Source organism: Xenopus laevis, chromosome 2L (genome assembly GCF_017654675.1).
Source record: "Xenopus laevis strain J_2021 chromosome 2L, Xenopus_laevis_v10.1, whole genome shotgun sequence".
Classification (NCBI taxonomy): domain Eukaryota; kingdom Metazoa; phylum Chordata; class Amphibia; order Anura; family Pipidae; genus Xenopus; species Xenopus laevis.
This window is the reverse complement of record NC_054373.1, coordinates 102,163,105-102,189,807: the sequence shown is the minus strand read 5'-3', so window position 1 is coordinate 102,189,807 and position 26,703 is coordinate 102,163,105. Positions and strand designations below refer to the sequence as shown.

Here is a 26,703-nt window from a genome sequence, read left to right as displayed (position 1 = left end):
TGACTCAAAAATAACCTTGAAAACTCAAACCTTAATAAATCTTAATCAAAAAAAGCTTTTACTATCCTAGATTGAAAAATTATAGATTCTGGCAGCTTAAGCTTGACAGTGAATTTAATGAATTTGATTTGTGCACCTAACACTACGTAGAGAAAGTATAAATCCCATCAGCTACCATTTGGCATCAGATCTGAAAGTGAAGTGTTTCAGCAAAATAATTTGCAATCATTTGGAGATAATGAAGGTATTGTTATTATTAGTGCTGATGATATGATCATTTTAAAAAGGAACATAATGCCATCTTACAAAGAGTCATAAACAATGATGTAACTGAGCAGGGGGTGCGATTGGACCAGGGTCCGCACCCCCGCAGGGCCCCCAGCAGATTGTGCCCCGCTGCAGCCGACTGTAGTCTGTCTTGCACAGTACATTTCACATTCCACACCTCTCAAGCTCCTACTTTCAAAGATGCTGTGTAGCTGTGGAACTTAGATCAGCAGGATGCTTTTCAAAAACTAAAATAAGCACTAGTGCTTGCTCCAGTGCTCTCATGGATCTCAGCTGGATTACAGGCAAATGCCTATAAAGATGGACTGGGAGCATGCCTTCAGCAAAGTTTGAAGGCTGTCATCTTTGCTTTCAAACTTTTCTGAAAAATTTGCAAAACTGACAAAAATCTGCAACTATTTTGGCTTGTTACAATTTTTTTGTTGTGCGTCATTTTTGTAGCAAACTACATTAAAGTTTATGGCCATTTTTTTCATTGCACCTTGTTTCTACTTTGGCAGGGCAAAATCACATGCATTTTTTGCTCACTATACTGCTACACACATGCCCTGCATTGTTAGATGACCTCCTATCCACTGTGCTACAACAGTTTTTTTTAAAAACGTGATTTTTGCAGGTCACGTATTAATTAAAATACTACATGTTGCACAAGAGATGCACAGATTGAAAGTGCAAGCCAGAATGCTAATGTAGTGTGGAAGGAAACACTACTTACTAGTGATGTGCGGACCGGCCCGATACCCGTAGGTTTACCCACAGATTGCACGGGTTCGGGCCGACCTCGCACTCCTTTTTGCGGGTGGAGAGCGAGTGCGGGCTACCGGTTTTATTGCTGCGTGCCTGCTCGCCCCTTTTCTGGCATCATTGACGGGGGGGCAGGTATATAAAGGGAACTCGGAAGTCGGATGCGGGCGGGCACTTGCTGAGGGAGGGACCCACACATCACTTACATTTACATTTATGAACATTTATAGCTAATGGTGATAGATTACTTTTCCTCTTATAACAAGGTGCTCCGCCAGACAATTAAGCACTATGAGGTTTTGCAAGACATGACACATGAACTAGCTTCTGACCATGTACTATTTGCAAGTCATGACATCATTAGGACTTTTATTGATATTATTAACACTTCTGCCAATAAATGGGACCAGGGACCAGACAGTTAAAAAGACTTTTGTCAAAGTAGCTCAAACTGGGCTTGACCAACAAATAGCACTATAATATATCATGACAGGTATGAAATACAACCCAGCTGTGTTGTTAATGGGTAAGGTGTTGCAACCCAATTTAACAGTATCAGCATCCATGCTAAAACCAAAATTCCACGTTTTGTCTAAACACACTTACTAGCAAATAAAAGAAAAATTATGCAGACATGAACTCAGGCCTTATGATATACAGGTATGGGACCTGTTCTCCAAAATGGTCAGGACCTGGGCTTTTCCAGATATTGTATCTTTTGTAATTTAGGTCATGCCTTTAGTCTACTAGAAAATCATGTAGACATTAAATAAACCCAATAGGCTGGTTTTGCTTCTAATAAGGATTAATTATATCTTCGTTTTGATCAAGTACAAAGTACTGTTTTATTACAGAGAAAAGGATATAATTTTACAAAATTTGGATTATTTGGATAAAATGGAGTCTATAGGAGACAAGCTTTCCAATATTTGGAGCTTTCTGGATAACAGGTTCTCAGATAACAGATTCCTTACCTGTAGTAACACCTCAAAGAAAAGGATACATGAGGAACAGAAGAAGCATCAGGTTGGACAAAGTTCCAATGCAGGGGAATGTCTATCTAGGGAGCATTCCACATAAAGCTGGGACTGATTGAGGCTGATTTACTAAAACTTGAATTAATCTCAGTTTTTTATGAAAACAAAGTCGACCAAACTCCCTTCCACTAATTGAACTCATTTATCAATCATTTTTCTCGAAAAAATCAGAGCGACAAAACTTTGCGTCAAAATCGAGCATCAATTCATATCGTACATTAGATACTCCTAAAACTGGATTTTATCAAATATTTGCTGCAAAAACCTGACTTTTTAAATTATTGGATGAAAACGCAGACTTTTGGATTATCCAGTGCAGATCACAATGTCAAGAAACAGTTTAAGGGACATCTGCCATTGACTAATACATGACCTTGAGAGGTTTGAGATGGCGTATTTTTTGGATTTGGATTTTTAGCAGTTTTAGGGTATAATAAATCTGTTGCACTGTTGCAAATGGGTTGCACTCTGCTGGTGTGGTGTACCAGTGGTGCAGGTGTCACTTCTGCTTATGCAACGCAGCAGTTACCAATGTTTAACAAGTTGTCTAATTCTGGGCAGTGTCATTCTGTGGCTACTAAAGCAAATAAAGTTCTGTCTTGCATAAAAAAGGGCATTAACTCAAGGGATGAAAACATAATTATGCCTCTTTATAGGTCCCTGGTGAGGACTCATCTGGAGTATGCAGTGCAGTTTTGGACTCCAGTCCTTAAGAGGGATATAAATGAGCTGGAGAGAGTGCAGAGACGTGCAACTAAATTGGTTATGAGGGTAGACTGTCAAGGTTGGGGTTGTTTTCTCTGGAAAAAAGGCGATTGCGAGGGGACATGATTACACTTTACAAGTATTAGAGGACATTATAGACAAATAGCAGGGGACCGTTTTACCTATAAAGTAGATCACCGTACCAGAGGCCATCCCTTTAGACTAAAAGAAAAGAACTTTCATTTGAAGCAACGTAGGGGGTTCTTCACAGTCAGGACAGTGAGGTTGTGGAATGCACTGCCGGGTGATGTTGTGATGGCTGATTCAGTTAATGCCTTTAAGAGTGGCTTGGATGATTTTTTGGACAGACATAATATCAAAGGCTATTGTGATACTAAGCTCTATAGTTAGTATAGGTATGGGTATATAGAATTTAATTAAAAGTAGAGAGGGGTGTGTGTATGGATGCTACGTTTTCATTTGGAGGGGTTGAACTTGATGGACTTTTGGGTCTTTTTTCAACCCAATTTAACTATGCAACTATGTAACTATGTAATGACACACAAGTAGACTATACCCCAAGAAGCCACCACAACATGTCTACAGTACAAAAAAACCAGAGGAACCTTCCAAACCTAATATTTAATATATTGTACAGCCCCAACAGATTACTGTCACAAAAAATGGCCTGAATGTAAGTAAATCCAGTTGCTATAAAGAATTTGCTAAAGATTAATATATTAATATTATTTGTTATTTATTGTTTAGTGATGAATATAATCTGCTATTGTTTTCTTTAAAAGTAGTAAATATAGCGGTGTGTATATGTGTCACGATCGCCGCCCGGAGCAGGACCAGGAGCTCCGGGCGGCGCAGCTATTCCTTCCGACACCGCTCCCAAAATGGCGGCGCCCATGGCCGCCACGTGGGTAGCGGCGCCGGCGCAGAGACACCTGCGCGCAAGTGCGCAGGCGCGAAAACGTCACAACGGCGCGACGGACGCAGGCGCAGCGCGCTGGTCGCAGACGTGCTGACGCCGACGCAAGGGCGCCAAAAAACCCCTTTAAAAGGACGCCTGAGGCGCCAAGATGGCGCCCGAAAATAGGATCTTGTTCCTGATTAGATTCCTGGGTTCCCTGTTGCTGTTATCCCTGAGTATTCTATTGATTGATCTCTTGTTGTTGACCCCCTGCCTGGACTTTGGACTCTGTTTATATTCTGCCTGCCTTTTGACCTGTTGCCTGAACTTTATTACCCCTTCTGCTGAATCCCTGGATACCACGATCCTGATCCCTCCTGAGGGGCTTCCTCCTATATCCGGACAACTCCCCAGAGGGAACTCCCGGTTCCCTGACATTATTTTCGGGCCATGGATTCCTCTGAGGAAGCTCAGCCAGATTTCGGCAGGGCCTTTCGGGGCCTGCATTCCCGCATGGAGGCGTATGAAGCCCGGCAGAATTACGTGGGACACACGCTGGAGGCGATCTTGGAAAAGCTCTCCTTGTTGACACCAGCGACCCCCCTGCCGGCACCTCCTCCGCAAGCGGCTGCTGCCAAGGCTACCCAGCCCTCCACCTCTGGTCCACATATTCCTGCTCCGCCTCTCTACGATGGCGATCCTCAAGCCTGTCGAGGATTCGTGAATCAGTGCCAGATTCGATTTGCCCTACACCCCACTGAATTTGACTCTGAACGTGCCAAGGTGGGGTTTGTGATTACTCGTCTGGCAGGGAAAGCTCTCGAGTGGGCATCTCCACACTGGGAGAAGCAGTCCCCACTGATGGATGACGCGGAAGCATTCCTCAAAGAATTTCGGATCGTTTTCGATGCTCCCGGCCGGGTGACATCCGCTGCTTCCCGTCTGTTCCAAATCCGCCAAGGGAGTCGCAGTGTAGCGGAGTATGCTATTGAGTTCCGTACACTTGCTGCTGAGACTCGTTGGAACAACGACGCATACCATACTGCATTTTATAATGGTCTCTCCCTCCGCATCAAAGATGACCTGGTCTCCCGGGAATTACTCACGCAAGTTGAGGACCTTATCGCCTTGGCTGTTAAGGTGGACACTCTTCTGAGAGAGCATCAAACCCTGAGAGATTGTGTCAGGAAGTTTCAACCCTTGTTGGCACCCCACTTCCAGAGGCCTCTCCTGCAGGCTCCTGTCACTCCGCCTGCCCAAGCATCCATTTCTCTCCAGGAGGAACCCATGCAAGTGGGAAGAACTCGCCTCACTGAACAAGAAAGACTCCGCAGACGGATGTCAGGCCTGTGTCTGTATTGTGGCAGACATTCCCACTTTGCCAATGCCTGTCCTGCAAAGGCTAAGAGTTTTGTACCCCGAGGTATGTCTATGGTAACTCATGTAGGGGGCACTACTCAAAAGTCTCGAGATTGGTTTCAGGAGAAGACCCAAGAAAACTCACACAGGTTTCTCCTTCCCTTCCAGATTCGTCTGACTGATAAAACCATCTTCGGGAATGCTTTCATCGATTCCGGAGCCGGGGGTAACTTCATGGACGCTCTCTTTGCTAAGTACATGGGAATTCCCTTATTTCCTTTGCATTCTCCTATGCGGATCGTCGCCATAGATGATAAACCCCTGGAGTCTGTACTCACGATGACCACTGGCGAACTACCTGTGCAGGTTGGGGCCCTGCATAAAGAGAGACTTTCGTTCCTTATTATCTCTTGTCCCGCTGTTCCAGTTGTTTTGGGTCTCCCCTGGCTGCGCCTGCACAATCCCACCATAGACTGGTCCACAGGGCAGGTTTCTCGTTGGAGCCCATTCTGCTTATAGCATTGCCTTCCTGCTAAACCCCTCAAGAAGGTAACTATCTCCTCAACCGAGTTAAAGTCTCTTCCCTCCTGTTATAAGGAATTCTCCGATGTGTTCTGTAAGAAGTCTGCGGAATTCCTTCCTCCACATCGCTCCTACGACTGTCCTGTCGAACTCCTGCCAGGAGCCATGCCCCCCAGAGGCCGCACTTACCCTCTCTCTCCTGCTGAGACTACCGCAATGAAGGAATACATCCAAGAAAATCTCCAGCGGGGGTTTATCCGCCCTTCTACCTCTCCTGCAGGGGCTGGGTTCTTCTTCGTGGAGAAGAAGGACGGAGGTCTTCGGCCATGTATAGATTACCGGGGCCTGAATAAAATCACTGTAAAAAACAGGTACCCTCTGCCCTTGATCGTAGAGCTCTTCGACCAGCTGAAGGGGGCGAAGATATTCTCTAAGTTGGATCTCCGGGGGGCGTACAACCTCATTCGCATCCGTGAGGGTGATGAATGGAAGACGGCTTTCAACACTCGTGACGGGCACTATGAATATCTCGTTATGCCCTTGGCCTTTGCAATGCCCCTGCGGTCTTCCAGGAGTTTGTTAACGATGTGTTCCGGGATCTCCTAGGAAGGTTCGTAGTCGTGTACCTGGACGACATCCTGATCTTTTCTAAAGACCTAGAAAGCCATCGCTCCCAGGTGAAGGAGGTACTCTCTCGTCTGAGGAAGAACTCTCTCTTCGCCAAGTTGGAGAAGTGCGTCTTCGAAGTGTCCAAGATCCCCTTCCTAGGATACATTATCTCTCCTGAGGGATTTGAGATGGATCCCGTGAAAGTGTCTGCTATCCAGGAGTGGCCTATCCCGCTGAGTACCAAGGCAATCCAGAGATTTATCGGATTTGCTAACTATTATCGGCAGTTCATCCGGGGGTTCTCTTCCCGCATTGCACCTATCCTGGCCCTCATCCGGAAAGGGGGTAAAGCCAGCTTGTGGCCTCCATCTGCCATTGAAGCTTTTCAGTCCTTGAAAGAGGCCTTCACGTCCGCTTCTGTCCTCCGACACCCCAATCCTGAACTACCCTTCTGCATCGAAGTTGATGCTTCTGAAGTCGGAGCTGGAGCCATCCTGTCCCAGAGACACCCCGCTGATGGGAAGTTGCATCCCTGTGCTTATTTTTCCAAGAAGTTCTCGTCCGCAGAGCAGAACTACGATGTCGGGAACCGAGAACTCTTGGCTGTCAAACTTGCCCTTGAAGAGTGGCGTCACCTCCTGGAGGGTTCTCTGATTCCTGTTCAGATCTACACTGATCATAAGACTCTCGAGTTCATCCAGTCCCTCAAGAGGCTAAACCCCAGACAAGCAAGGTGGGCTCTCTTCTTCTCTCGATTTAATTTTATCTTGTCTTATCGCCCAGGCTCCAAGAATCAGAAGGCCGATGCCTTGTCTCGTAGCTTCACTCCGGTGGACCGCTCTCCTGAGAGACAAGAGCCAATCATTCCTCCAATCAAGATTATTGCCTCCCTGTATCCACAGTTTGCCGACCAAATCCTGGCTGGTCAGTCTTCTGCTCCTTCTGATACACCCATTGGAATGGCATTTGTTCCTCCTGAGCTGCGTCTGCCTATCCTGCAACAGACCCATTGCTCCAGGCAAGCCGGACATCCTGGCCCAGCTAAGACTCTTGAACTCTTACGACGCCTGGTTTGGTGGCCTGATATCCGCAAAGATGTGAAGGACTTTGTTGCTGCTTGTAATGTTTGTGCCACATCTAAGTCAAGCCACTCTCGCCCCAGTGGGTTACTACAGCCTTTGCTGGTTCCTTCCCGTCCCTGGACCCACCTGTCCATGGACTTCATTGTCGAACTTCCTCCCTCTTGTGGGAACACTGTGATCTGGGTTGTTATTGATCGATTCTCCAAAATGGCCCATTTCATCCCTTTGAAGAAGTTGCCCTCTGCGGTGGAGTTGTCCCAGTTATTTATCCAGTACATCTTCCGCCTGCATGGTTTCCCGGTGGAGATCGTCTCCGATAGAGGCACCCAGTTTACTGCCAAATTCTGGCGTTCCCTATGCAAGGACCTGGGAATTGTTCTTCAGTTTTCATCTGCATACCATCCGCAGACGAATGGGGCAGCTGAACGTGTCAACCAAGCCCTGGAACAGTTCCTGAGGAACCACGTATCCCTCTGCCAGGATGACTGGTCTGATCTCCTCCCATGGGCAGAATTCGCTCATAATAATGCTTGTCATTCCTCTACAGGAAGATCTCCGTTCATGTCGGTGTATGGGCAGCATCCTCAAGCTTTTCCCCAAGACTTTGTACTATCTGACGTCCCGGCTGCTGACGATTCCGCAGCCCATATGTCTGCTATTTGGGCTGCTACCAAGTTGAACCTAGAGAAGAGCGCTCTTGTTCATAAGACTTTCGCGGATCGTCGTCGAAGATCCTCTCCTCCCTACAAGGTGGGTGATAATGTCTGGCTCTCTTCCAGGAATATCCGGATGAAGATACCATCTCCCAAGTTGGGTCCAAAATTCGTGGGTCCATTTCCCATCTTGGAGATAATCAACCCTGTGGCTGTCAGACTTCAGCTTCCACCAGAGATGAGAATCCCCAATGTGTTCCACGTGTCTCTGGTGAAACCCGCCATCACCAACCGGTTCTCTGGCGGTCAATCTCCTCCTCCTGCCATCTCTGTGGAGGGTCAACTCGAGTACGAGGTGGAGAAAATCTTAGACTCCAGGATCTCCAGAGGGTCCCTTCAGTACCTCATTCAGTGGAGGGGCTTTGGTCCTGAAGAATGCTCCTGGGAAGGACACCGTGATGTTCACGCTCCTCGTCTGGTGAGGGATTTTCACGCCAAGTTTCCCCAGAAGCCTTGTCCCGGTGGTCCTGAGGCCCCCCGTGAGGGGGGGGTACTGTCACAATCGCCGCCCGGAGCAGGACCAGGAGCTCCGGGCGGCGCAGCTATTCCTTCCGACGCCGCTCCCAAAATGGCGGCGCCCATGGCCGCCACGTGGGTAGCGGCGCCGGCGCAGAAACGCCTGCTCGCAAGTGCGCAGGCGCGAAAACGTCACAACGGCGCGACGGACGCAGGCGCAGCGCGTCGGTCGCAGACGTGCTGACGCCGACGCAAGGGCGCCAAAAAACCCCTTTAAAAGGACGCCTGAGGCGCCAAGATGGCGCCCGAAAATAGGATCTTGTTCCTGATTAGATTCCTGGGTTCCCTGTTGCTGTTATCCCTGAGTATTCTATTGATTGATCTCTTGTTGTTGACCCCCTGCCTGGACTTTGGACTCTGTTTATATTCTGCCTGCCTTTTGACCTGTTGCCTGAACTTTATTACCCCTTCTGCTGAATCCCTGGATACCACGATCCTGATCCCTCCTGAGGGGCTTCCTCCTATATCCGGACAACTCCCCAGAGGGAACTCCCGGTTCCCTGACAATATGTTTGTGTATATATAATTTTTTTTAATTCACATACTGTATACAGTATGTGAAATACTTTACATTAATCTTGCTATCTTTTTTTCCATTGTGGGTTTCATTACCTTTTCCGTGAATTGTTTCTCAGTTTAACTGACCTACCAGTCATAAATGATGTCAGAATCATAGGTTAAAGCACAAATGGTTTCTGTAATCCGCAAGTGTTCTCGCTGTCCTCTCACAGTCCCTTACCAGTATCAGTGTTTTCTCCACAAAATGAGTAACAATATGTCTATAAGATTTTTATTCATCCAGGTAATGATATACAGTATCTAGCAGAAATAAGTCTAAAGCAACTGGACTTTCTGATTATTCTTGAACACATTTATCCACTCATCCAATTGGCTTTCTTAGTTTTATTGAGTGGTAGTGAATTCCTTAAGGAAAATACAGTTACCAACAACTAATCACAATAGTTTAATGGGAACATTTCCTGGTTCTAGTCTGTCTAGTCTGATTTCTCCTAGATAATAGTCAAAAGTCATATTTTCTGATGACAAAAAAAGAATGGTCTGCTTATTCCAGTAACACCTTATTAATTGATATTATTTTTTGGTGAATTCTAATGAATTGAATAAAAATAAAGTTTAAAGTGTGTTTGTTTTAGAGAAATATGAAAGATATTCAGTATGGCTGGGCATACACCATGAGATCAGCCTAATTTTGCCATTGGGATCGGATAGGGAAACCCTTTAGTAGAGGAATGCATGAACACAACAATGCTGTCCTCATTTGATGAGATTTTCTAACAAGCTAGATATCTGGACAATTTCCAGCCAGAAATTGGTCAGCATGATCCATACACTGGTCAATAGCTTGCAACTTGATCTAAAGAAACCAATAAATTGTTGACAATAAATCAGTAGGAATGGTTTAGTGTGACAAACAAACAACATAATTTCCATCAGTGTAATGGATTAGATGGGTGGTGAGTCCTTAAGGCAAGGACTAGCTATTGTGACCAGTCAGGAATAGAAAAGGTAGGAGCAGGATGGAGCAAGCGAAGGTACAAGATTAGGCTGCATAGATGCAGGAACAGGACTGGATCAAGAACAAGACTAGAGCATTTACAGGACTGGAGCAAAAACAGGACCATGAGCAAGAATTAGGGAAAAGTTACAGTGTTCAAGTTATCAGAGGCCAATGTTTAGGCTAGGCTTTAAATAGGGCTCAGCTGACGAATAATGCTGCTGGCTTTTGATGGAAGGGCAATGTGAAAACCTAAGAATAAATGAGGATAAAAAAAAATCAGACAATTCTCCTAGGCTCCTGCCATGAATCCCAGCAGATCCTAGCAATTAGGTTAGTAAATTGAAGGAAAAGGATGGGTGCTGTATAACTGAAATGTGTAAAGGCAGGCTGGGATATTTGGTAAACGATTGAAGTATATTTAAAACGAATTTATTAATTTAAAATTAAATATGAACTGAATACAGAAAAAATAGTAATTTCAATCTATCCTTGAAAATAATTAGAAAACACAAAAGAGCTGAATGCCTGCCTACTGCATATAATCCTATTTACAATCTACAAGTTCCAATAACTTTGAAATCCCTGTGTGGATATATCTGCATATGTGGAATACTATTTTGTTTTTCATTAGTTTGTTTTGTGAGCTAGTTGGGGAAATACCTAGAGTGTCCTTAATTATGTGTCACAAGGTAAAACTGTGTGAGTTGGCTGTATTGCTTTGAAGGTTTTTGTGTGATGGCCCTGTAAACTGTTAAAATGTACCTATCCATAATCCATATATTGTACCTAGTCATAATCCATACCATCCATGTTTATCCATAAACATGGGGGGAAATTTACTAACCTGCGAAAATTCGCCAGTGACGGCTTCGCACCCATTTCTACACTTCGCCAGGCGAAAAATCGCTCAGACAACGCTAATTTACTAAAGTGTAAAGTTGTGTCCAGGGAGTCGAACGCTGGCGAATTTTCGCTAGCATTATGTCAGCAATCAAAGAGAAGATGCGCTAGTATTCAATTATGCTTAGCACAACTTCCTTAGAGGTCTTCGTTCAGGCTAATTGCCATACGGCGGGAAATCATAACGTTTAATGGACGTATATGTTGCAGCAAATACATTACATTACACTACACAAGTCCAGGGAACCTTAATAAAGAAAATAAAGTTGTTATAATGCCCAACACATGAGCCCATTGTATAGTTTGTGTTCCATATGTGAGAAAATGTATGGGGGAACCCGGTTACCCAAAAAACATTTTTAAGGAAAATGCTTCCAATAAAAATTGAGGAAGTCCTACGCACTCCATTGCACTTTGCCTGGTCCGAGCTGGCGAAGGCAAGTCTGGCGAAAGAGGTAACGTTCAGTAAAATCCGCATCTTAGTGAATTTGCGGAGTTACGTCCATTTGCCAGATCCAAAATTCACCTGGCGTTATAGTGAGAAGCAATGCTAGCGTCTATCTCCTTCGCTAGCGAAGTGACGACTGCGTCCGTTAGTAAATCGGCAAAGTAACAAAATGACGTCACATTGGCGAATCATAGCCAGCGTTAGTCACTTCTCCATGGTTCCAAGCTGGGTTAGTCAATATCAACTAGAAGGTATTGTACTATTATTACAGAACAGCTACCTGTAATAGATGTAATAGATCACTGTAGTTCCAAATAATATGAATCATCCTATGACAACTGCATTCTAGCCAGGTGAACCAACTAATATTGAATCATTATTGATGGGGAAATAGCATTCTAAATAATAATGTTACACTTAATCCAGGGATATTGTGTTATGTGATGTTTTAAAATATGTTTTTTCATGCATATGCATACAAAATTTAGCAACAGTCACATAAGCTTGTTAATCAAACTGCCAGACAATGCCCTACAGCGACAATGTAATTGAACAAATGTTTTCAAGTATTGTACACACTAATGTGAAATGATGTTATGTTTAACATAAAATCACTGAGCGCAGGATCAAATGTGTTTCAAACCCAATAAATATGGTAATTGCATAAAAGTCTGCATGAGTCAACAAAAACAGACAAAAAAAGACTTTCAATTACACATATTAAGATGTTGACAGCAATTATATTGGCATATCCCAGATATGAACAGTTTCTATTTAGAATCATGGTAGCTGTATGCACTGGTTACTGGTGAATAATGCAAAACAATAATGATTGCTTCGGTCTGAGATTAAAATTGGTGCACACAAATAGAGTTCGTTTTTAGACCGCATACTTGCTGAAGGGGGCAGTCATTGAAATTGTCAGTGGCGCAAAAAATGTAGTGCCTCACCTGATGAAAACATAAGCCAAAACAATGAGAAGGTGGATTTTTTTAAGCCACAGCAAAAAAAAAAAAATGGCTGCCATAGAGGATACTGAGGCAAGCGAATGATAAGAACCTTCCATATCCAAAATCATGGAGAATTGCTTGGGGCTTTATTATTTGCTTAGAAAATAAGACATAACTTCAAACTTATGATGTTTAAGCCTATGATAGATGGTGTCCCATGCGACACCATAAACAGGTTATAAATCAGGAAGAAAATCAATAGACATTGTGCTGTATCAAAGTAGTGTATATCGAGTAAAATGTTCACACAACATAATTCTGACAACAGTCGTTTATTAAGCAGACAATGAATATTTGGTAACAGGGATGTAAGTGTTCATTTATAAATGCATGTTTAATGTGCAAAGTGAAATTTTTGCTATGTTTTTCAACCACAGTGCAACATTTTCACCATAACCCCAACCTAATTGTGGCCACGCTACAAACTGTGTCCATCACAATAGTACTTGATGCATAAAAACAGACACAACTGCATGTCAAGTACAAACACAACTTTGACACCGGCAAAATGAAAAGTTGCCTCAAATTGCTCATTACGGCGTGACATCACATGCGCGTTATGCTCATGCGAGTGAACGGACATGGCTGTTCACACTGGGAGCTCCCTCCCGGTGCAGGTAGCCTACTGTTATCCCCAACCAGAATGCGTGCTCTATTAGCAGGCACCTTTTGTTGGGGATAACATTTTTACCCAACAGGTGCCCTTTAAATAGAGATTTATATGAGAGTTGTTTAACACAAACACATACCCCTCCCCACTCAAATTTGGAAACTTACTCTATCCACAGTTAAAGGAGAATTCCCACTTTGATTTCCATCGTTCTATATATTCTTTACAGTATGAAAATATGCAGAGAAAGAGCAGTCTCCCAAACAGACATATAGAGGCCGATTTAACAAAGGTCAATTTTCAAATTCATGTGAATATTTTTAAATTCGAATATACTCACAATTCGACTGGGAGGTTATTTAAGAAAAAAAACCGAATGGCTACTATTCGATATAATGCTCCCAACCCCAAAATTCGAATCATAATCAATTAGTAAGAATGACATTTTTCTCACGAAAAAAAAACCTCAAATGTCCAAATGGCTCAGCAGACTTCTGCCATTGACTTGTACATGAACTCTGCAGGTTTGAGGTGGCAAATATTCTAATTAGAACTGTTTCCATGGTCAAGGTGTCATAAATCTCATATTTAAATTGACATTCGAACAGGGGGATTAAAATTCAAATGTGTGAATTTTTAAACTCGAAAATTCGAATTCAAATTGACTGTTCGACCCTTGATAAATCTTCCCCATAAAATCCAGTAGAAGTTTATTTAGGTACACATGAAGGCTACCTTTAATTATTTCTGGTGTTACTAATCTTTTAATATCCAGACAGAAGAGCTATGTGCCTAGTGCCCCACCATCACCACCACTGTTGCACCCTAGACACATGTCTCTTCTACCTACCCCAGTTTTTGATGCCTGCATGCTATTAATATGCTTTTGTACGTTTTTAATAGGTAAATAAGCAAAAAAGAGAATATCTCCAGCACATTACAATGTATTATTTTCACTAATTAAAATTCAGTTACATTAGTATGCCATTCTTCAAGATTTTTATGTATTTTGGAAACGTTCAGGTTTTTTTGTTATTTTAGTTTTTGGGGGGGTTATATTAGATACCCTGATCCCATAAATAGTACTATAATACACCTCCGGTGTCATTGTCATGAGATTTCATTACACGAGACTATTCTTTTTATGAAATCACTTGCTTTTCTAGCCTTAACAGATACATGTCTTATTATATAAATGGAGAAATAAAATTGAACCTACAGTAGCGCATTTTCTATGGGGTCACATGATTACTGAATGAGATGTCAGGGCAATGAATGTCAGTCAGTCGTGAGGACTTGTTCTGAAGGATTGTAAGCAGAGCTTTTAATAATTGATTAAAGATTAAAGCTGTTTAATGATTTATAAATACAAAACAGTAAAACTGTTTTGTTTTTGTCTTCAGTACTGCATAGAATCTCCTTTATTCTAATACTTTAATATTGTGCACTGAATATAAGTCAAGGGAAATCCCTGGTAGGAGAATGCAGCAGACACCTAGAATATAGAATAAGGATCCAATGGAAAAAGCAGCAAAGTAACACACAAGGATGTGACAAGGAATCAAATTACTCTACCCTGATATAGTATTCTGCACAGCTTAGATAAAAGGGGAACTATTGTGAAAATGAAAATTTAAGCATTTTAGCTTCAGCATACTGAAATAATAACATTTCTGAATACAATTCATTAAAAATTCTGTACTGTTTCTGAAATAATCAAGTTTATCCTCACTATTCCTCTCTCAGCATTTGTTTCTCCTCATTCTGTCTTCATTCAGGAATTGGGTGTGAGATGAATGATTTAATATATCTTATAGGTGGCTCCTTTTGCCTAGAAGATGTATTAGAGCTCACGCTATTAAATCACCAGACATCATGTCTCTCTTAATTCATTGTCCTTAGAATTCTTCTTATTTCAGTATGGGGGAGCTTATATTGAATTTTCATTTTCCCGATAGTTTCCCTTTAATGTCCTTTTAACGGTATAGGATATCATTTTCTTTTTTTCCTGTAGCGCCAACTTTTTCCACGGAGTATATTTAAGCGTTATTTCAGTCCCTGCCCATGGGAGCAATTTCGTGACAAGCCAAGGGAAAAAATTTCAAACACAAAGAGGCATAAAACCAAGCGATGTGCAAAGTACCAAGCCGCCATATTTTGGAAATGTGTAATTACAAACAAACTAAAGCATCTTACAATCTCAACTCATGTAAGGCACAAACAAAACACTAATGAAGACTCTTTCCTCAGTGGATTTCAAATGAACTTAATGCGCAATGTGCTGATGTTTACTAATTTCAAGTCAACAAGGGGAACAGAACTGTCCCTTAACTGTCCCTAGTGACATTTGCAACTGCCAGTCAGCTGTTCATTTGCTCAGGTTAATGGCTTAAAAACCCACCAAATGTGAGAACAAAAAAAAGTCTAACGATATGCGTTATGGTGAATTATTGTACCCACAACTGACTCACAATAATCCTTTCATGTTTATTTTTCATTTTCAGCATCAGTAACAGCACCCTGTTCATTGAATCCTTATTTTTCAGTCAACAGGTCAAGTTAAAAATTACTATCAGTGCCTTGGTTTATAATATATACCAGCATGCATTCCAGCACATAAAGGTTATAATATTATTATTGTGTACCACTACCAGCTCCTAGTTTCTAAACATATCCAGGTTAAGAACAGGAACAGAAATTCCTATGGAACATGTTTTGATTTGTGAGTTTTATATATATTTTATTCAATATGAGTTACTACTCAGTTGGTGAACATGTCCCAATTATACGCACATCTGGCGTAGGAATCAAGATTTACAATTACTTGAGTGACAGTGCAGGTACCATTGTTATTAACTTTATGCTCCATCCTCTCTAACTTGTATTTTGTACAGTAAAATTGCAGCAGACAGTTTCCCTGCTAAAATGCTGTTTGTGAGTAAAAAAAACAGAAAGTAATGAATAATGCATAACAGTTTGTTCCTTTCATCTGACTTTAAACAGAGATGGTTAAAATAATATTAATCTTATTAAGGTGTTGAATTAATTCATAAACATTTGTAGGCAAAGACATTCTCCGAGGCAGTGATAAAGTAATGCAGATGATGAACTATATATCAGTGTCTAACTCAGGAAATCATATGAGTATGTGGAAAAAGTATTTGTTTGTACTACTGAAATTACTGATCTTGTTGTACATCTGCATATATACCCCTGACAATTAATGCAGACAAAAAATGCAGAGCTAATTTGAATACTATTACATCAAAATCCTCATGCAAGTGAAAAAAAATTGACACTTTCTAAAAGCTTGAATTAAAGAAAGGTTTTGCAGTTGTAAAAGGACAAATCCCATTGACTTCTTCCAGACCTTATCAGCTTTTAGCGTTTTTAGTGTTTTTTAATAAATTACACATTTTTCGTGGTTTTTTTTTTTCGTTTAATATATTACATATTTTTCGATTTAGAGTGATTTCGAGTAATTTTAGTGCTAAAAATATGAAAAGAAATAAATATGAATATCAGTAAATTGGCCCCATAGTTTAGGCATATTAATTACCCTTGCTTCTGTCTGATCTTTAAAACATTTTGTATATATGCTATTTTTAATTCATTAACTTGTGTGGATCATGTCAAGTATACTAACTATTCTATGTAACTATAGCACAGCAATATACTCTAAATCAAAACATATAGGTATATGTTGGTTTCCATAGCTTGATGCTTATGTTTTGGAAACATTAATGAAGACTGCCTGAAAATATACACATTAATGCTCTGTCTGATTTGCTCAAGAGTTAAGGACAATCTATCTCCAATATACTTTAATTTTAAAAAAAATGTAGCGCTTTTATAAGAAACCTGACTGTACGCAGTTAAATTCTCCCTTTGTTTTACTTGCTCTGACTGCTGCGGACAGTCCCTAACTGCTCTGCAGGGAAACAATTGTACTTTCAAATGGCAGGGGGGAGGGACTTCCCAGTACTGGAGCAGCTTTGTTTTTTTCCCAGTAGAACAGCCGGCGACCATGTAGACATTTGTATCCGCAGATCCATTGTAGTCTACATATTCTGATTATTAATCAGTCTTGCTGTATCGGCTTCTATGGCAGAAATTATTTGACTTGTGCTGTTTTGATCATTTATGACAATCCCTAAGCTTCGCCACCAAACAAAAGCCCAGACCAAACTGAACATGTGCATGGTCTTGCAGAGATGTTTAACACAGTTATAAGATGATGATCTCCTGCGGCCAACTTTGAAAACATAAATCATTTGTTTTATTAGGCGTCTGGTGCAGTTCATGTTTAGTATTCAAAATACAGAATTTCTAGCATTATTCTATTTTAGACGTTAGTTCCCCTTTAATTTGGCAGTTGATGTCTTGTGATTAAACATAAGAACATGAGTTGAGCTTGGGCAGCATCTTAAATAAATTGGCACAGGAATATATAACTATTAGATCTACAGGATGCATGTTGGAACTTGGCCTCTGTCAGCACCTACTGAAAGTTATTATAATCTCCAGACAAATATTTCTTAGCTGTGTGTGTAGTTTGATTTTTAAATACTGTCTGGGACCCCCTGGTAATGAAGATTGAAAAAGATGTAAAGTGTGTCTGTTGCAAGTCTGTCAGAGAAAGTCAGACAGAGAAAATCAGTCCCCAGCTGTCTTCATCACCTTTAGCAAAACAAAGCCCATTCTCAGGGAACTCGTTTCTTCCAAACAGCACGCAACTCAAAGTAACAGGAGGGACAATTACCCATTTAGGCAATCATTTAGTTGATAAACTCCTACACAGAAAATGACAAGAAGCGCACAAATTTCTCTTTGCTTTTTTATTAATACTTCAAGCATGCCCTCCTACAGGACAGCAAGGATAAACATTTCAAGCAACTATAAACTTTCAAACATTCTAAATTATATTTGACTTTTAATTTGGTGTATGGGAATGTATGGGTGATGTTTACAGAGCCAAATATTAAACAACAGTATTGTAGATACCTAAGGGATACTGTCATGAGAAAATATGTTTTTTCCAAAACACATCAGTTAATAGTGCTGCTCCAGCAGAATTCTGCACTGAAATCCATTTTTTAAAAAAGCAAACAGATTTTTTTATATTCAATTTTGAAATCTGACATGGGGCTAGACATTTTGTCAGCTTCCCAGCTGCCCCAGTCATGTGACTTGTGCCAGCACTTTAGGAAGGAATTACTTTCTGGCAGGCTGTTTTTTCTCCTACTCAATGTAACTGAATGTGTCTCAGTGGGACTTGGCTTTTACTATTATGTGCTGTTCTGATATCTACCAGGCAGCTGTTATCTTGTGTTAGGGAGCTGCTATCTGGTTACCTTTCCATTGTTCTTTTGTTATGCTGCTGGGGGGGGGGTGATATCACTCCAACTTGCAGTACAGCAGTAAAGAGTGATTGAAATTTATCAGAGCACAAGTCGCATGACTGGAGGCAGCTGGGAAATTGACAATATGTCTTGCCCCATGTCAGATTTCAAAATTAAATATAACATAATCTGTTTGCTCTTTTGAAAAATGGATTTCAGTGCAGAATTCTGCTGGAGCAGCACTGATGCATTTTGTAAAAAACATGTTTTCCCATGACAGTATCCCTTTAAAAATACTGATGTACAAATACTACAGAGTCTTCAACATCATCCAACATGCATTAATGTCTAAAATGAGTTACAGTAGTGATAAAGATTATAACTGAAGCGGCAGTGTACCCCGTTGTTCAACATGAGTTTACTGAATAGGGCAAAAATGTATGAATTTTGTTATTTCTTGAGCTAAACAGGGGAAACTTAAGCTACTTTATGTTTGGTCCTTTCAATGTAGATAATGTGATAACCGGTGCACAGATAATATGTCTGCATAATGGACACCTGCTCACAAAACAGTAACAACAAAGGGGAAAGGGAGGAGTTGTATACAGGTAAGTTAATTATCTACCTTACAAGAACCAAATATGGAGTAGCTTCAACTGCCCTGTTTAGCTGTTGACTTGTATGTATTTTATGTTCAGCACAAGCCCTATTCATTGAACTCATGTTAAACAAGGCAGCATACCTCCCCTTTAAATAGCAAATATCTCATAGACAACTGGATATCAGTTGTACTGATCTCAAACTATGTCAGATAATATTTACTTTGTATATGGGTATAAGCTTCTGTGGCCATATGTAGTAGTAGCAAGGAAAAATCTGATGCAAGCTCATATTGATGCATGCTCTGCCTCTGCGTACATGCTTTCACAAAGCTGCTACTGTATATCCAGAACTAGCTGTAAATTATCTATAAAAAATGTCATTAAACATTAAAAAATCAAAAGACACAAACCATCAGATTTCAAACTGACACAAACCATCAGATGAGTAAACCCAGTTAGGCTGCAGCTAGTCTAGAAAATATCTGGCTTAGCCAACACAGATGAAAAACATGATGATTATTGTTATTCCCTGTTCCAAAGAAAGAAAACCATGGCCCACTCTCCAGAAAGTACAACTGGTTAATACTTTGTACACCTACCTGGTATGATTTGGAAACAGCAAGTAATAGTTTCACTTGGTTCATAGATACTCTGTAATATTTAGTTCAAGAAGACTACAGAAACATATTCATTTTTTGCGTTCCATTTGCTAGTCTGTGACATTTCCCACGACACCCGCATCAATGTCAATAAAGAAATTGATGAAGTGCCTAACAAGTCAGCAAGTGCAATAAATGGCATATTTTAGCAGAACATCATTCTTTCAATAAAGCCTGATCAGCAGGCTAGAGATCACTCCAAGTAGTTCCATTTAAGCATGTGCCAGCCAGTACAGCAGTCCCCTGTGCTTAAAGGAGAACTAAAGCCTAACTAAACAAGTAGGCTAGAAATGTTGTACATTAGGTTTTGGGCTTCTGTACCAGCCCAAGGCAACCACAGCCATTTAGCAGTAAAGATCTGTGTCTCCAAAGATGCCCCAGTAACTCCCCATCTTCTTTTCTGCTGATTCACTGCTGCTTGCAGTTACTGAGCTTACTGAATATACAATACACATAGCATACAAATGTCACAATATAAGGCTAATTAGTAGTTAATACAGATAATTACTACATGGCAGCACAGAAACCAGTGCAACTAGCATCAGAATTTAATAATCAGCCCTCTAGCATCAGCTTATATTACAGGCCAACCTCATTGTCTGCTTGATAATTTGCAACCACCCCTAAACTCAGATCCTCAACAGCTGCTCAGAGCCCACTGACTATATGAGTGTTGGAGACACTATCCAAGATGGTGACCCCTGTGACAAGTTTAAATTTCAAGAACATTGCTGCTATTGAAAAGCTGAAACTTTAGCCTGGTGCAATAAGGTCATTATATAAAACATGGCATTTTAGCCATATTCTTTTAGGGTTTAGTTCTCCTTTAAAGCTTAGTGATTGCCATATACTTTACTCTATGCCAGTTAATAATCATGTTTGTTGTGTGTAAAAATTATAACCATGTAACCATATATTCACCTTCTTCTTCCAGACATACCCTTTTATGTGCAGTGCCAGCAACCCAGGTGCAACTGACATTTTCAGCAACCAGTTGCCACCCTATATGGGTGTAGAGCAGGGGTTCCCAACCTTTTTTTTACCCATGAGCACATTCAAATGTAAAAAAATTTGGGGAGCAACACAAGAAGGAAGAAAGTCTGGGGGGTGCCAAATAAGGGCTGTGATTTGTTATTTTGTAGACCCTATGTGGACTGGCAGCCTACAGGAGGCTCTACTTGGCAGTAAACTTAGTTTTTATGCAATTAAAACTTGCCTCCAAGACAGGAATTGAAAACTAAGCATTGAGGCCACTGTGAGCAAAATCCAAGGGGTTGGAGAGCAACATGTTGCTCACGAGCCACTCAATGGGGAACACTGGTGTAGAGGCACGGTATCCTCTAACATCAAAATCACTTGAAGGTTTAGCTCCATTAGGTCTCACAGAGTAAATGCCAATAGGTTAGCTTACTAAATGTACATGTACATTGAACAGGACAAAGCCTTTAATGCTGACTGTATTTTATTCAGCATCACTAGTTTTATCTTAACATCATGGCAGGATTTCAGTAGGAAGGTGCAACTCATGGGTCTTACTTTTTCTGACCTGTTCGCATAACATTTGACCCTGCACACCACTAACCTGGTTTCATATTTCTATTAATGGTGCTACCCTTCACTCTTTTGTAATTAAAAAGCCACTCACCTAAAACTGTCACCTCCAAGAAATGATAGTGTAAACAGGACTGCTGGGTCTCCACGGGTGACAGAACACGAAAGACAGTGCAAGCATGTGGGATTTTTTCATAGCAGCTACTGCTGAGCTTGCCGTGCTGCTTCTTTCAGAGGGCTTCCAATGTCTGCAAGGCATATCGCCTTGGGAAGCATAATAATAGGGAAATAACACCCCTTTCTTTGCTTGCTCTTGGCACCCAGCCCAAGGGATCCCTTTTACCCCATTCTGAAGTTCATTAAAGACAATTCAGTATTGGTAAACCTTAACTTTCAGACATTATTGCTGTGTGAAGTGCTTCTTTATTACTGAGTGAGGACAGAGTTACAGCAGAAAACAGTAGTGGCAGGGCAGGGTCTGCGACTACATACTGCATGTGACAAATTAGGTGGAATGGAGGAAGCATGCTGCCAGTCAACAAGGGGGTGGCCTCAGAAGTCAGTAAGCCACACCCACCTGCCATTTCAGAACAGAAAAGATTTTTTAAAAGGAGCTGCAAAAATTCTTCATCGGACAAATAAAACTTTACAAAAAAGGGGGGGTTGTGGGTACACACCTAAGGCAAATTTCAAAATATTTAGAGCCCTGTCTAAGTAATTCAAGTAAATATGCAAGTGCATGTAAATTTAAAAAACAGGGTTTTTTTGTTACAAAGTTATGATCATAAAATTGATAAGCCACCATACCACGTCAAGGTAAACCCCACACGGTGGTCCCTATCTTGTTCACCTCTACCCATAAAAGGTATTTTACCGCTTTGCTTAATAGCATTACTTTGTATGAACATCTCCTGTGCCTTGGTTTCAAACTGTCGACCGCTGATGCGGCTTTTAAGAGGGAGAGACTGCCCAAACTAAAAAAAATTTTAAAAAATTTGTAGTGAGGCATTAGATATTAAACTTTAAAAAGTATGAAAATGCATTATATTACTTTTGTATGGAGTACTTAAGGCCTCAATTCCATTTTTCAGCATTTTAAAGCAGATTGGTAAATCAAATCCAATAAAAATATACTCTATTTTATAGTATTTTCTTCAGATGCCCACACACTCTACTCACCTTCTGTGGTTCATTCATTTCAGCACTTAGCTGACAGGTAGCAGGAGATCTCTCAGCCAAACAAACACAGTCAGTCTTTATTGAGAAATCCCATTTTATGGCCAGATTGTCCGTTACTTCACTGTCAAGTTCCCCCATTAGATTTATTTAAGGTTTTATTTATGCTTTCTTTATATAAAGCTAACAGAGACCATTCATCAGCCCCTGCCCCAGTGGAGCTCACAACTTTAGATATAACAATTGCACAACACACTTGAGTCAATTCCACCACTGGCCAACTAACTTGACTGTATGTTTTTGGAGTGTGGATGGAGTCCAAAGAGACCATAGAGACACAGGGAAAACATACAAGTTAATGTCCCACAGATAAATGTGGGGATGTCTTCTGGCACTCTGACAGTTGAACTACAATTACCAGTATCCCCAGACAACCTTGACTGCTGCTGCTGTGTTATTTTATGGGCAGCTGGAGGGCATGGAGGCATCTTCACTGGCGGCTTTGGAGAGGATGTTTATCCAGCAGCCCCCCAGTTATTCTATTAAAATTTACAAGAAAAATAGATGTGATGGCCAGGCAGGTAGGTGGATGGGGAGAGGGTTGGAATTTGAATGACAAAAGAGGGGTAAGCAGGATGTGTACACAGATATTTTTTTTTCAGCAGACTAAGAGGAAGCCAATATAGTTGTATGTATAAATCTTCATTTGCATAGTGCTACGGTATGGGATCTGTTATCTGGAAAGCTCAGATTTACTGAAAGGCCATCTCCCATAAACTCCATTTTATCCAAATAATCAAAGTTCTTAAAAATGATTTCCTTTTTCTCTGTAATAACAAAACAGATCCACACTAGGAAATAATCAGTCCTTATTGGAAGCAAAACCACCCTGGTGGGCTTATTTAACGTTTACATGATTTTCTAGTAGATTTAAGGGATGAAGACCCAAATTACAGAAAGATCCGTTATCCGGAAAACCCCAGGTCCCTAGCATACTGGATTACAGGTCCCATACCTGTACTTTTAAATTGCTGTTAAGATTTAATAACTAGGATTTAATAACTGTAAATTAAAATATTCTTTTATTTTTGTTTCGACACATAGTCCCCCTTGATTTAAAAAAAACAACCATGAAATATTTGGAGGGTATGGTGAACAAATCCACTTATAATGGATATCCTGGAGAAACATATACAATTGACGCCATGCTTGATTTTCTAGTAGACATAAGGGACGAAGATCCAAATTACAGAAAGATCCGTTATCTGGAAAAACCCCAGGTCCCTAGCATACTGGATAACAGGTCCCATACCTGTACTTTTAAATTGTTGTTAAGATTTAATAACTAGGATTTAATAACTGTAAATTAAAATGTTCTTTTATTTCTGTTCCGACACATAGTCCCCCTTGATTTAAAAAAACAACCATGAAATATTTGGAGGGTATAGTGAACAAATCCACTTATAATGGATATCCTGGAGAAACATATACAATTGACGCCATGCTTTATACCCATAAGTGACCATTTATAGGCTTTCCTTTCTCTCTACTATTGCAAATGTATTGAAAGCTGAATGTGTATTACTTTAGTACAGCAAAATGAAACCTTATGGACATAAAATTTGAGGTGCTGATGCCTATGGTACATCATACAACACCCTCTACATTGGTGCATTAATCAGCAGAGCTATACTTTAGTGCGCTGCCATTTATATGCTCTAATGCTAAGGCAAATCAAAATATAGCTGCAATTAAAACAGATACTGTAATCCAGCAATCAGGATGCAAAGGGTTTCCTGCTCACAATGACAACAGGTTTTAGGAGAGCATCTGGTATCCCTGCTTGCTAAAGGGAGGAATCGGCTCTCAGACTTGAGATGGATTAACCTGTTATGTGCCACTGTAGCCCTGTTGTTTGCCAAGAAAATTTTTACAAAGCCAAAAATTTAACATGAACAGAGAAAAAGGAATGGTTAAAGTGACTAACCTGTGTGTGGTTTATTTGTTTAATCCTTTTGGGTACAATTAGATTTTTCCAGATCGGCGATCTAGACCAGTTTCCAGTCCCTTTGGGTGAATCAAATTCTTCAATTGGCAGGGGGCATTCAAGCCAGACACCTTTTCCAAGCACTGTTCCTTGCCATCACCTTGGAAGACGACCTGTCCCTGTTAGCTTGCGTGTGTATCACAAGTGATCCAATCAGTCATGTGTTGTGCACCGAGCAGCAGTAGCACTCCATTTAGCCAGGAGCTTGGACGGTGAACTCTCTTTAAACTCCATTCCACAATATCACATCCCTGTATAGAGTCCTGCAGCCTGTTAAAGGAGACATAAAAGCTTGATGAAATATAGTGTATCATGCATTATTTTACTTTTATAATAAAGTATCTGGTGTTAAAACCTGAGAAAAACAAAGTTTTACCTATGAGATTAAGAGTTTTTGCAGTGCATTTTGTTATCTTCTCTGCTCTGTGTCTTTTCTGAAATGGCAGGTGGGTGTGGTTATCTTACTAACTCCTGGAACCCACCCCTTTGCTGATTGGCAGCACACTGGCTCTGACCCACCTATTCTATTATATATATATATATCCCAGAGCTTTGCACTACTGACTTGTTTTTGTTGTAAATATATATTCACTCCATAATAAAGAAGACACTATTACAATAAAAATGCATTGAATGCCTCTGATTTGGGGTTCAGGAGGACTTCACAGAGGGGTTTATATGGATCTCTCAGGCTGGGTGCTGACATCAAGTATAAAGTGGATTACAGCTGCCCACTTAAGGCAAGATGCCTTGCATTTAGAAACAGAAAAGAAATGCCATCTATAAAAGAAGCAGCAGCAATGATATTAATAATCAGTTCATGTGTGTGATGTTCCCATGCACTGGCAGCTGGTATTGCAAGCAGGTTGAACACAGGGAATGATACTGAATAGGGACTGTAAGAGAAGACAGAACCCTATATGCTCATTCTAACATTCTCCTTCCGTCACACACAGGAGCCGGCGACCCCGTGAATTAACCCTGGTGATGCTGACAGCTAAATGCTTTGTCTTGTACAATGTTCATGTCTTTACTCTGGGAGACTTAATGGAGCTCAAGCCTCAAGTGATTGTAACAGAGCAGAACGTTGTGTTATACAGCAAATAACAGCTTGGCTGCATCACGCCCCCCTTCCTTATCCCTCACAAAATTCCATAAGAGACAAAGCTGAACTGAGAAGTGGTCCCCGTGCAGACACGGACAGATGCGTCTCCTCTCCGGCTCTTCTCTCTGCTCCCTGATAGCGGTGCGCATGCGCGCAGAACTCCAGCCAACTCTGGCACTGCCTAATAGATGAGGGGGCTGACTGATTGCTAAGCACTCAGTCTCTGCAATTCAGGGTATGACTTCCTCTGGCAACGCTGGAAGAAAGGAATAAAATCACTCATGTTCGCTTCTCAGTTAAACTACTGAGCACGTATGCCTGGCAGTTATTTATATAAACAGGTGGATGATGTAAAGAGATGGCAACATCCCCATACTCACTCATTTTGCAGCCTTCCTTTCACTTTTCATGGGAACAACTTTTTTGCGGGTCTTTAGCTTAAATTATATAAAGAAATGGCAATAAAAGGTAGGGCCTCATAAAGCCATATAAGTACTGGTGTGAGGCTCCATTTCTTTGACAAGAAAATTAAAAATAATAATGAAGGTAATATATAAGGAACAAGTACAAAATCAAAACCGCAAAAATATATTTTGGTTGATGGTCTCTTACCAGGGTAACCCCCAGTTCAAGGGTTTGCCAAATTTTTGGGAAAATACAAAGCATTCAGATGGGGTTAGAGGTCATCCAGCAGTAAACAGTAGCCAAGGTATTCTTAAAAAAGTAAAAAAAAATCTTTATTAGGATATATGTAAGCCTGACGCGTTTCATGCCTAAGGTGGGCACTTACTCATAGGCTAGGGCCTGCCTTAAACAGTTAGTGCCCAATCAATTTTACTTGTAATACCCCAGAACTCATAGCATCATGACACAGGGACAATTTCATGTATAAATACCCCCAGAACTCATATCAGGATGACACAGTGATCAGTTTATATATAATACCCCAGAACTCATAGCATCATGACAAAGTGGTAATATCATGCATAAACACCCCCAGACCTCATTTTTGCCCATGTACAATTTTTTTGTGTCCTTTGAGAACTATGTTGCATGTGGGATAAGTGGTATTGCTCATTAAATATTGCTATGTTGTTTTTATTAACACTGGAGATGTAGATATTATAATTGTATGTATTTTTTACAGTTCAGTGGTTTTGTTTGCAGTGCCTCAAGCAGAACCACCATCAAGAGATATTGGGGGGGAGTTCAGTTAGGGGCCAGATGGCAGAGAGGGACA

At 40.9% G+C, this 26,703-nt stretch overlaps 1 protein-coding gene across 1 annotated transcript in view; it reads right to left on the bottom strand.

The window, feature by feature from the left end:
- The window catches only part of caln1.L (calneuron 1 L homeolog), a 186,530-nt gene extending 161,549 nt beyond the window's left edge, over nt 1–24,981 (bottom strand). Inside the window, exons 1-2 of the mRNA XM_041582260.1 lie at nt 24,735–24,981; nt 24,299–24,628 (exon numbers count right to left, since the gene is read on the bottom strand). The gene's annotated coding sequence lies outside the window, so the exon portion shown is untranslated. The remainder of the gene's footprint in view (nt 1–24,298; nt 24,629–24,734) is intronic.
- Nucleotides 24,982–26,703: the final 1,722 nt, after the last annotated feature.